Source organism: Beta vulgaris, chromosome 4 (genome assembly GCF_026745355.1).
Source record: "Beta vulgaris subsp. vulgaris cultivar EL10 chromosome 4, EL10.2, whole genome shotgun sequence".
Taxonomy (NCBI): domain Eukaryota; kingdom Viridiplantae; phylum Streptophyta; class Magnoliopsida; order Caryophyllales; family Amaranthaceae; genus Beta; species Beta vulgaris.
The window spans coordinates 25,792,050-25,803,562 of NC_079205.1; positions in this window are offsets into that span (position 1 = coordinate 25,792,050).

The window sequence follows — 11,513 nt, forward strand, 5'->3', positions numbered from 1 at the left end:
TTAAAATCTCAGCATCTATAAAATGTTCGTTGAGTGAACAACAAAGCAACCGTGTTCTATTGCAAAGGCCATTCTTAGGATCGATGTTTCTCAAAAGCATTAAAGGTACCCTAGGTTTCAGAGTGAGAGCATGGAGGCAATCCTGAAGCTGAAATTGAATTCAAAAACTCTTGCTGGTACAAATTTCTCCTATCTTCGAGAACAGAATCAATCGAATAGTATGTTTTTCCTTCTCCGAGAAACTTCTCAACAACCTTATCATTTATCTTGTCAGCATATTCGTTGAGGGGTGTAATGATGGCCCTTTCAACCATATAATTTCCTTCTCCCACATGCTGACTTAGATTTGGAAAAACCTGGTCAATTAATATTTCAATCGACACATCATCAATTAATGGTATGACCATATGGTTTGGCAGTTTTATCATTTGATCTAACACGATAAGTTCATCTCTGTTGCCAATTGAGGACAACCGGGTAACAAACGCGCTGTCATCTCTTGATCTCATATTTTCTCTCAAATGCAAAATACTGACGTGTCTCCAAACAGGGGACTTGATAAAGGATGCATATATCATCTGAGCCCTTGTTCCGTTTCGAAGCACTTGTAACACTTGTCTGAAATCACCACCAAATACAATAATTTTTCCCCAAATGGTAAGTCGTTTCCCATTAAATCTCTAAGTGATCATCCCATATAATTATGGCAGAGTGTTTTAGAACAGTGGCAGTTTTGGAACGCTTAGTGAATGAGCAAGTTGAGTTGCTATTAGGTTGCAATGGGAGCTCAAAAGTCGAGTGCCATGTTCTTCCCTGATGCAACAATGTTGCTGCAATACCAGATGTTGCCGTGGGAACAACAATTTCACCTCTTCCTTTTACGGTAGCTAGGAGTGCTCTGTATAAGGATGTTTTGCCTGTACCTCCTAGGCCATCAACGAAAAAAGCTCCATAAGTTTTTGAGATGATAGTATCCATAATTATGTCGAACGCATGTCGTTGGTCGCTATTAAGAGTGTTTACACATGCCATATCCTTTTCTGGAACTGGCACAGAGAAGTACTCCAATTGCAGGAAGATTATTGGTGTCCTCAATTCTTTCTGGTAAACTTGGCAACTCTGTGAAGTCAGTAAAATTGTTTTTCGTAGTGGCCGTAATAAACGATCTAAGTCCTGCAAAAACTTGTGAGTGAGAACATCATTATTAGTTGTCGTGCTTGAAGATGGATAATCCTCAACCATGAAGGTGAAGAACTCGTCCCATAAGGCACATAATCCAGTTAGTTGACAGTATACCAAGATGGTTGCAAATAATCTTCGCAATGATGATGGCGTTCTTACAGTAGATGCTTCCAAAAGACACTAACGGATGCTTTCATCACTCTCAATTAGACCGAGGGATCCCACAGCAGCTCGTAATGTTGGTTGTGTGTAACACCCCAATAATTCTCTCTTTTTAGAAACTACTTTATAATATAATTGTAGAGAATTACCCAAGTATTATCGCCCGTGTGATAACGTATCGACTTATTCAGAATTTTGCAGCGGAAAACAATTAACTACATTTCAACTTTATTATAACTCAATAAATAATTAAACAAGTGTTTAGAACTTAAACAATCTAATTTAATCAACTCACACAAACTTAATAAAATATGTTCTTAATAAATGCAGAAAGTAAACTATACTAGTTACACATTCTCTCCATTCCAGATTCCAATGATGCACATCTGCGAACCCGTAATGTCAATGCTATACTGAATCTGCTCACCAAAATGGATCATCACAGGATCAATAAGGCAAAGCCATGATCACACACACAAACAAAGCACGTAATCAGCAAAGCTGAGTACTACATACTAAAACATAAGCATTCCTAACATGATACTAAATAATAACGTGCAGGGATAAATAATAGTATAATCATATAACATTCTACAGACAACTTTTACTGAACTAAACTCTAAACATCTTTTTATTACTTTAATGGAATAGTTATTGGAACGAGTTGACTTATCTACTAATGCCTTCATTAAGAAGACGAAATACGGGCACGACTTCGTATTCGAGAATGACCTGCGATATCGAGGAACCTTTGAACTAAAAGAGGGGTGGTGATCAATCCATTCCTAGAAAAGCCATGGGCTACCACCATGTACTCCAACCCTTAATGTCCAACTCTAGATGTGCACCAGTCTAAAGTCTATAACTATTCTCGTTACACTTTACGTTAATTTCCAATTATCACTTGTTATGACTCACATACAAGCGACACAGAAATAATAAGCAAACAGTCACAACTGAACTTCTTTTATCTTAGAATTTAATAAGTGATCACAACTTACAATCCAAGACTTACTTTTCTTTTTAATCTGAACTTTATTATTTGTTGAACCTAGCCAACAATAAAACTTACCTTTACAAAGGCATAACTTATCAACTTACCAAATAAGGCTCACAGTTCTCATAAGATAGTGAAAATAAAACATGTCAGGGAATACATGAATAACATGATTCGAACTCTATAACATATATTAATTCCTCATGCGAATTAATAAAAAAAACTTCCTTTTCATGCTTGTATCAAATATTCCATACAAACATACAATCTAGTACTCATAATAAATCACAAATCACATGCTTGCACACAGGCATAAAACATGTAACAATCAAATACTAGAAATCATATATGAACATAATAAGTTCCTATACATGATACTAAAATTTATTTCTCCTTAAATCATGATACTAATCACATAGCACACAGGTATGTAGCGTATCTTGTTAAACTAGTCTGCAGGCCACTTTTAACCCTTAAAAGTCCCCTACGAAATATTCTCCGCCTAGAAATCAATATAAACTAAAATCAATACTTTTAAATAAAAATACAGCAACTCTAAAATATTTAAAATCCCCTTTAAATATATTCAAAAGTTGATTTTAATACCAAAACTTCAATTACTTTTAATTCCTAGCATAGTACCATCATACTAGTAATTAAACTCTTAAATCTCCATTAATAAAACATTTTATGAAATTCCAACAACTTTTAAAATCATAAAACCTTCTTTAAACACATATAAACATGTTTAAAATCATAATCTAAATCAATCTCATAGTTTTAACATGCTACTATGGTTTTCTAGTAATTAAAACCCTAAAAATCCATACTTTGATGATTAAAACTTCAATCCAATCATAATAAACAAATTAGAATTTTTATTCTCATAATATAATATAAATATGAATCAAGATTAACAGTAAACTAAATCCAATAATCATGATTAACATGAAAAGAAAGCATAAAAGTATAGTCTTTAATGGAAACTTGAGGAAGAAGAAAAGCAAAAGGGAGAAAAAGAGTGAAATACCTAAAACGCGAGTGAAATATGGCAGCAGAATTGCAAAACTTGCAGAGGCCATAAATGATAGAATAATAATTGGAATCGAGTGTTTTTTGAGCCTAAGTTCAATAACTTTTCGATATCTACAATTTCTAAGAAGGAAGTTTTGGCTAAAAACAAACGGAACTATGAGAAGTCTGGCCAATCAAATTCGGGTGAGAGAAAAAACGAGTGAAGAGAAGGAAAGAAAACCGTGAGGAGAGAGAGAAAAATGGATTGGCCGAAATCTTTAACAGAGAGAGGAGAGAGAAAATATTCTTTGTGTGGGGTAAAATAATTGGCTATTAGAATATTTATAAAAAGCTTCCTTTTTGGGCTTAGGAAAAGGAGATAACTCAGATAAGGCTTAATGAAAATTGATGATAAATAGGATAAACAAATTAGAACTTTTATCATCAATATGACTCCTTTTCCTTATTGGGTTCCTCAAGTCCATGAGACTTCTTTTCCAATAGAAATTAGTATTTAAAACTTTTATCAAAGCATGCTTAATTAAAATATTTTCAACTTTCTTAAATCATTAAAATAATTTCATTTGACTTTTAAAATAGTCAACCTTTTTAAATAGTCAAATCATTTTAAAACTAGATTATGTTTAAATATAAATACCAAAATATATTTATAAAATTTTTTAAAATTATGGGGGATTACATTGTGTGATACCATTAACTATCCTTAGATTTCCAAATGATTGAGGACCTCACATATGGTTGAGCATTAATCTCAGGTAAAATCTCTTTCCTTTAAGTGGAGAAGCTACATACAATCGTCCCATAACCTACTGATTACTTCTCCTTCTCTGCCACTCGGATGAAGACTTAAGCCACCTGTAATGCTCCGGAAATTCTCTGTAAAGATATCTTCTTGCACATGGATCAGTGTCATTCATCTTGAAGAACTGAGCTAGCATCGTTCTCGAGTTTCTCGGGTCTTCTAATACGTCTGATATTAGGTTGTTCCCTTCGAGTCTCACTTGATGCATGTTTGGCAAATGGACTTGACGGTCTACAGTTGGACACATTCGAGTGAAAGGGAATTTGTAAATTTTCCAAAAAGCTTCGGGTGCACAAATCCATCTCGCATCCACATACTGTCAATCTCATCACCATTCTTAAATTCCATGGATACTCTATCTGAACCCTTATGTATATATTTATAGAGTTATTTGACACACTTAATGCTGCTACATATCTCTACATTAATGTGACATTCATATTTCTGGAGCAAAAATGGATTATAGGGAACTACCCATCGGTGGTCTACATTTATCCGAGAATGTTGATGCAACGGAACATGTGGACGATCTTGTCGGCGACGGCATGGAGGATATGAGTCATTTCCTTGCATTGTTGCATCATTAAAGGATTTGGGGAATCCTTTCTCACAACTCCCTTGTTCCATACATGAAGAATCCCTATTATGGATACCACATGGATTATGAATCATGTGTTTTAGAACTCTTTTGTATAATTTTGTTTCTTGTTGTTCATCTGGTATTTCTGCTCTCACAATAATGTCGTAATCATCAGGAATTGTTAGCTTGTCATTTTGGACTAGGATTAACAACATATGATGGGAAGACCCCTCGTTCGGAATTCAACAACATATACATAAGAAACACCTTTCTAAGGATTCCCCTTTCTGGAACATCTTTTTTTAACTCTTCAATTTAGCATGAAATACCCTTGTTAGGAGATTTGGGAGATCGTTTGACACTTGTCCAGGCAATAATTCTGATTGTATTTCTGACCAAGATGGATTGCATGTCATTGTCAAAAATATATATGGTGTGCCGAACTTGTACCAACGTCATAACATCTTGATACCTCTGGTGCATATCTCGTGGGCTTTCTACGAATGAAGACGGTAATATAGTCCTTCGACCAACATTATCTGCATATGATAATTTAATGATAGAAAATTTAATGTTCATTGAAGTGATCGGTTTAATTGCAAAGATAGTTGGTTAGCTAAATCAAACTGGACCTGTGTTGTGCTCTCCAACATTTAGAGAATCCTCTAAACCCTTATACAAATTAGCACGTATCTTGTCTTAATATTGAGTGCAATCCATCTCAAGTTAGATGCTTGCATTTTCATGCAGTTATCAACAATATATTGTTGGAGCAGACGATCGTCTCTTAAGAGTAAAGAATCAAGATGTTGCCTCATCTAAGAAACATGATAATGATTTTTGTTAGAATGATATGACCACAAAGATTATAGGAATATGAGTCACACATAGCCTTTCTAAAATAATTTTCACTTGAAACATGTATGCGTAGAATTCCCGACATGTCAGCTTTCTGCCATTAGCAGTACGACTGTTTATATCCCAATCATAAGAGCCATAAGGAAATAAGAGAGGATACTATAGTGGGTCATAATAACCCGCAGTATCTTTGATATGCATCAGTCTTCCACTGACTGACTCTATCATAATATCTCGCTCTTTTAGGTTAGCCATGTCATCCCCTCCAATGACAACAGCTGCCACTTGGGATGCCGAAGGCATTGAGTATTGATGATTATTGGCAGGTTTCTCTTTGATGACAAACTTGCAGTCTTGTATGTCACTACATTGTGCAAGATGGCTAAGATTTGAAATATCAATGATGTCAATTCGTAATGAGGAATTTTCAGCTACATGATTGTTATTTTCATGATCAGTGTCATAACTGTAGAGTCGAAGGAACCGAGGACGATCAATTGAGTTCAAAGGAAGTACCCCACCAATGCGGTGATAAATTGACATTTGAGCACGATATGTGTGCACACCTCGACAGGCATTGGCTAATTCGTCATATATTTCTACTCCTATTGAAGTGAACGTAACGACATGGTTATACTTACGGATGTTTTATCTAAAATGATTCCCATCATCCGATTGATCAGAGTACAGATCAAGTAAATCAGATGACAAAGGTAAATCAGGTAGATTAACCTTCCCATTTAAGCATAATAGTTCATGAGTTTCAGACCTAAAGAGGCGTGCTTGACAGTATGGACATGTTGTCATCATAGGCAAATTGAATATGGGCACCCCTTGTGTGTAATAACCCGAATTCTCCCGACCAGCTTACAGAGAATTAAGCACAGCGAAAGAGACTCTTGTCGAGATAATCCAGACTATTACCATCACACTCACCGAACTACATCGGAGAGTGTGGAACTTAACTTCCTAACTCTACTCAATTTAATTAACTATTACAACTACGCCCTGATTCCCAGACTTCATTCTCATAAATTTTTATAGAAAATCCGGCAGAGTTTCCTTTGAAAATAGGACAACTCTAAAGCGAGAAATAGTTTAAACCTATTACAGTTTCAATAAATATAATATTTTGAAATCCCAGAACTCAATAACCTCAACGCTTTCGCGAAGCAACACCCAACAGAGAATCAAACGCACTAACAACTCTTAAATGGAAAGATAGATTATAAATAATAAACAACTAACTATTATAAAGTCAATCGTCCTCACTTCGTTAGAAACTATAATATTGCTTCAGCTTGTATTAGCTTCAACTTGCAAAAGGTTAACTTACGGCTTCAAACTGAAACATTTAGACAAACTGCCACTCACCAAGTGACAGACCACATAAAGGACAAAACAACATATACACATCAGCAAAGCTGAGTACTAACTTGTCAACAAGAGTAACACATGCTTTGGTGGTTTTTACTTGAAAACGACTCTCAACAATCAATATAACTTCAACAAGCATATCCATTATAGCATGCTTAGCAGCAAAATTCTTATTGAACATACATATTACATTTCCAATTCCACGTTTCATAATACAGCACCAATCACATAGTAACAAACATGATAAGGTGACTCCAAACAATAACATGTGTCATATATTCTCATTCAATCAACCTTTCAACTTACCACGATTCCATAGTAGGAATTTGAGATCACCAACTTTGATATAAACAATATTCTTCATTTCCTTTAGTCGATTTCTTAATGGAAATTCACACTTATGCTTAGGGATGGCAGTGGGGCGGGTCAAGTAGGAGACCCGCCCCATCCCCGCCCAAGTGGGGCGGGGATGGGTCTAGGTTTGGTGGGGATTAAAATCCTACCCGCAATGGGTGGTGGAGCGGGTATGGATTTTATGTTATCCCCGCCCCATCCCCGCTCGCCTCGCCCCACCACCGCCCGCCCCACATATATATGATTAAAATTCTACTTATATACTTATATTATTAATAAATTTATCTTGCAAAATATAAATATGTGGGTATGACGCAGGTACGAAGTGGGTGCGGATACCCATGAGGGTGGTGGGGGTGGGGATGAAGTGGGTACGGTGCGGGTATGAAGCGGGTGTGGGTACCCATGCGGGTGGTGGGGTGGGGATGGATATAAATAAATACCTGGTGGAGCGCGGATAGGTCTGGAATTTTCCCCCGTAATGGGTGGTGGGGCGGGGATGGGGATTGAAATTTTATGCGGGTACGGGTGTGGAGGTACCATCCTCCGCACCCGCCCCGCCCAATTGCCATCCCTACTTATGCTTTCATATTCTATCAATCACTTTCTTATATTCTATAAACAACCTCTTATCAAGCGATAAATATCATAACAACTATCACTATAACGATTCATCACATAACAAGATACGATTCCTTATCGAAAATCCTACATTAGTATCACTTACCATGATATGCCTCCTTATCAGGAAACCTATATCGATATTCATTTTCATATACTGAATAAACATTCATTACTGACCTGATATGGTTCTTTATCGGGAAGCCAATATCGAAATAGCTTACCATGATACGATTCCTTACCGGGAATTCAATATCGATATAACTTTCACAACTTGAGATAACTTTCTTTTAACCAGAGGGAAAGAGAACGCGGGGGAGGAGACAAAGCTTACACTCCGACAGTGGGGGTCGTCACCCAACCATTCGCTTTACTTTTGGCCAATAACCGCTACTAGTCCGGAGTACATTTTTCCGCTGATCAATCAACCATCCACAGGTTTCACATTACCTGATATATCACCCGATTATCGCCCCACAGAGCAATGGGCAGGTTTTCCTATGGGGTCCCCAAGGTTCACAGTCCATGGGGTACTGTTCCTGTCACCTCATCCATCGACTCAGACGAGGCTACTTTCCCCTTTTAGATTTCTTATCGATTATCATTAATAACACAATCAATCATTCTTGGAACTCATCCAATAATACTCGTGATTCTTAACGTCTTTTAAACAACCAAACTTACTAGGAGACTTGCCTTAGAAAACTATAAATCACATGTCATAGTTCTTCCATACGTAATTGACTTGCCTTAAAATTGTTAAAGATAATTAAACCTAAATTCAATGAGAAAGTGAGGGTTGAAATTGTATCATTTGGTATCATAGCTTTGGTGGAGAAATTCGTTGGAAAAATCGAGTTTTGGAGAAGAAACAAAACTGCCAGAATTTGACCAGTTTTTCATCCGACTTTGAAGGATGATTTCTCAACCTTCAGGAGTCCAAATTGGTTGATTTTTTTTTTCATTCTGCACAATTTTTTGTCTAGAATACGCATATAATTTTTCAGATTTTTATGAATTTTTTAGATATCAAACTGGGCACATTTTTCACAATTGCGCCAAAACGGAGCAAATCCAGCACACAGAATTTCAAACGATGATTACGCCTTCATCCGGAAAGCTTTTCAAGATTTTTTTTTTTTTGCTTATTTTTTCCTGAATTTTCATAATTTGTAAGCCTCTGAGACTCTGAAGGCTATTTACAGTTTTGTTTTGTTGTTTGAAGTTACGGGCAGATTCATGATTGTAACTGTAATAGTTTAGCAATATAGCAAAATCCTGGCTGACGGGGATCTTGTTAAGATGTTACAGGTTATCATTTAAAAGTTAGAAAATTTGAAGAAAAAATCAGAAAAGAAGGATGAGAAATGTGAGGAGGAGAAAAGAAGACAAGGTAAAAGATGGGATGCTATAGCCGAAATGGCTTTGCAAGTAAATAAAAACCTAATTTCCCGAAAATTGATGAGACTCCAATCCTTAGGCATCCCATAGATATTTGGTCTACTTTTCTGAAATAAAAGAAGAAGTGAGAATTTGTAAACAACAACTTCTTGATGCTTCCCCTCAAACCAATATCACACAAAAATTTGAGGATGATTCTGGTTTTGTAGAGCATCCTATAAACGAGGATATTGTTGTTGATCAAAGTCAAGAAAAAACCAAAAAAGAGGAAATAAAGGAAGATTTGGTGGTTCCTTCTTTGATGGTCGATGATGGTTCGGAGTCGCCCAATGACTCTATTGTCTTGAACTTACAAAAAAGAGTGTTCGTGAAATATTTTGATGCCATTTTGACACCCCTCCAAATTAGTTACATCATACTTTCGGGATTGATGAGAGCATTGTTGATCATGACTATGATCATCAAGTCGGCGTTCAAGATGATGTTCCAAGAAATTATTTTAAAATGTTTTTGAGTGTTCCAATGCAGCGTACACGACTTGATAAGGTTCTCATTTCTTTTGATAAATTGGCCAAATTCATGGTCGGATTTTTTTCAAAGAAAGAGAGAATGATACAAGTGCATCAAGACGACACAAAATATTGAAATTAGATGATCATTTCAATTATTGGATTTGGTTCATCTTAAAATTCGATGTTGCAAAAGCCCAAGTGTGTCACATGCATTACATGAATACAACGTGAGAAGGACCAAATTCTGGTAGGGTGCTCAAAGAGGGACGTGACAAGGCCCAAGTTCTGTTTGGGTTTTTAAAACATGGTTGTAAAGGAACCCCGAGTTCTGTTTGGGATCCTATTAATTTTCTTTGTTTTTATTTTAAAGCATAAATAAGGCCTAGTGTTTACATGAAACACTTAGATAAGTAGGCGTGTGTTACCCTTCAAATATTAGGCTCCTTAGTTGCTGATGTTAAGCGCTTGTAATAGCCCATTAAAGTAGAGTCATGAGTGGCGTGAATTAAGGAGGCTTTTTAGCTCCTCTAAACCGTTTCACTTTGGGCGGTTGTAGGGGGTGTGTGAAGCCTCGTGAGTTTCTTTTGCTGCTCCTCCCTCTATATATGGAGAGCATATGATAGGTGAAAATCAGATTGGAGTTTGAATGAAAAAAAGTGTTTCTTTGTGAAACTTTCTTTGGGTGTGTCTCAAAACCCCTATTACAACTTGAGTGTGTCTTGGTTGTTTAGGATTGATAGACTAAATTGAGTGTGTCTTATTTAGTTGTATCAATTTGAGACACACTCAAAGAAAGTTTCACAAAGAAACACTTTTTTTCATTCAAACTCCAATCTGATCTTCGCCTATCATATGCTCTCCTTATATAGAGGGAGGAGCAGCAAAAAAAATTCAAGAGGCTTCCACACACCCTCTATTACAACTTAAGTGTGTCTTGGTTGTTTAGGATTGATTGACTAAATTGTGTGTGTCTTATTTAGTTGTATCAAGATCCTATAGTTCTTTGAGTGTGTTTTGAGAACTATAGTTAAATTTTCAGTTTTCCATATCCGTTCTAATTCATCAAAAGCAGCAAAATTGTTAAAGCCAATTCAACCTAAATTAAGTGAGAAAGTGAGGGTTGAAATTGTATCAGTAATGTCTGTCATGGCCCTTCTAATTTGTGAAGAGTTGGAAGAATAATTACAATTTTGAATCATGCAATGACCTTCAATAGACGTTGTTTGAGGTCGACTTTCTTGAGAAGCAATTCCATTTTCTCGGATCACACGGACATAATTAGATTGCCTTTTGGCTTTCTCATGTCCTCTTTGCTCAAGTGTAAGTGATTGTCTTTGACGTCTTTTCTTATCACTCCATTTCCTCCGTTGTTGTTGCATTTTTTCTCTTTTACTTTCATCCATTATGAAACTACACATGCCAATCTTAACTTTGTTATTATATAAGCGAATTAGTGTGATAATATAGAGATATGAATTCGTTTGTGTGTAAATTTGCAAAAATCATAGAATTAATTTCTTACTTCTATGTAGTACATATTGCCATATATAAATAGAGATTCAAGATATCAACGCCTAAAAAGTCCTCCATTAGTCTAACTTTAATAACCATAACTTTGTTATTATATAAGTG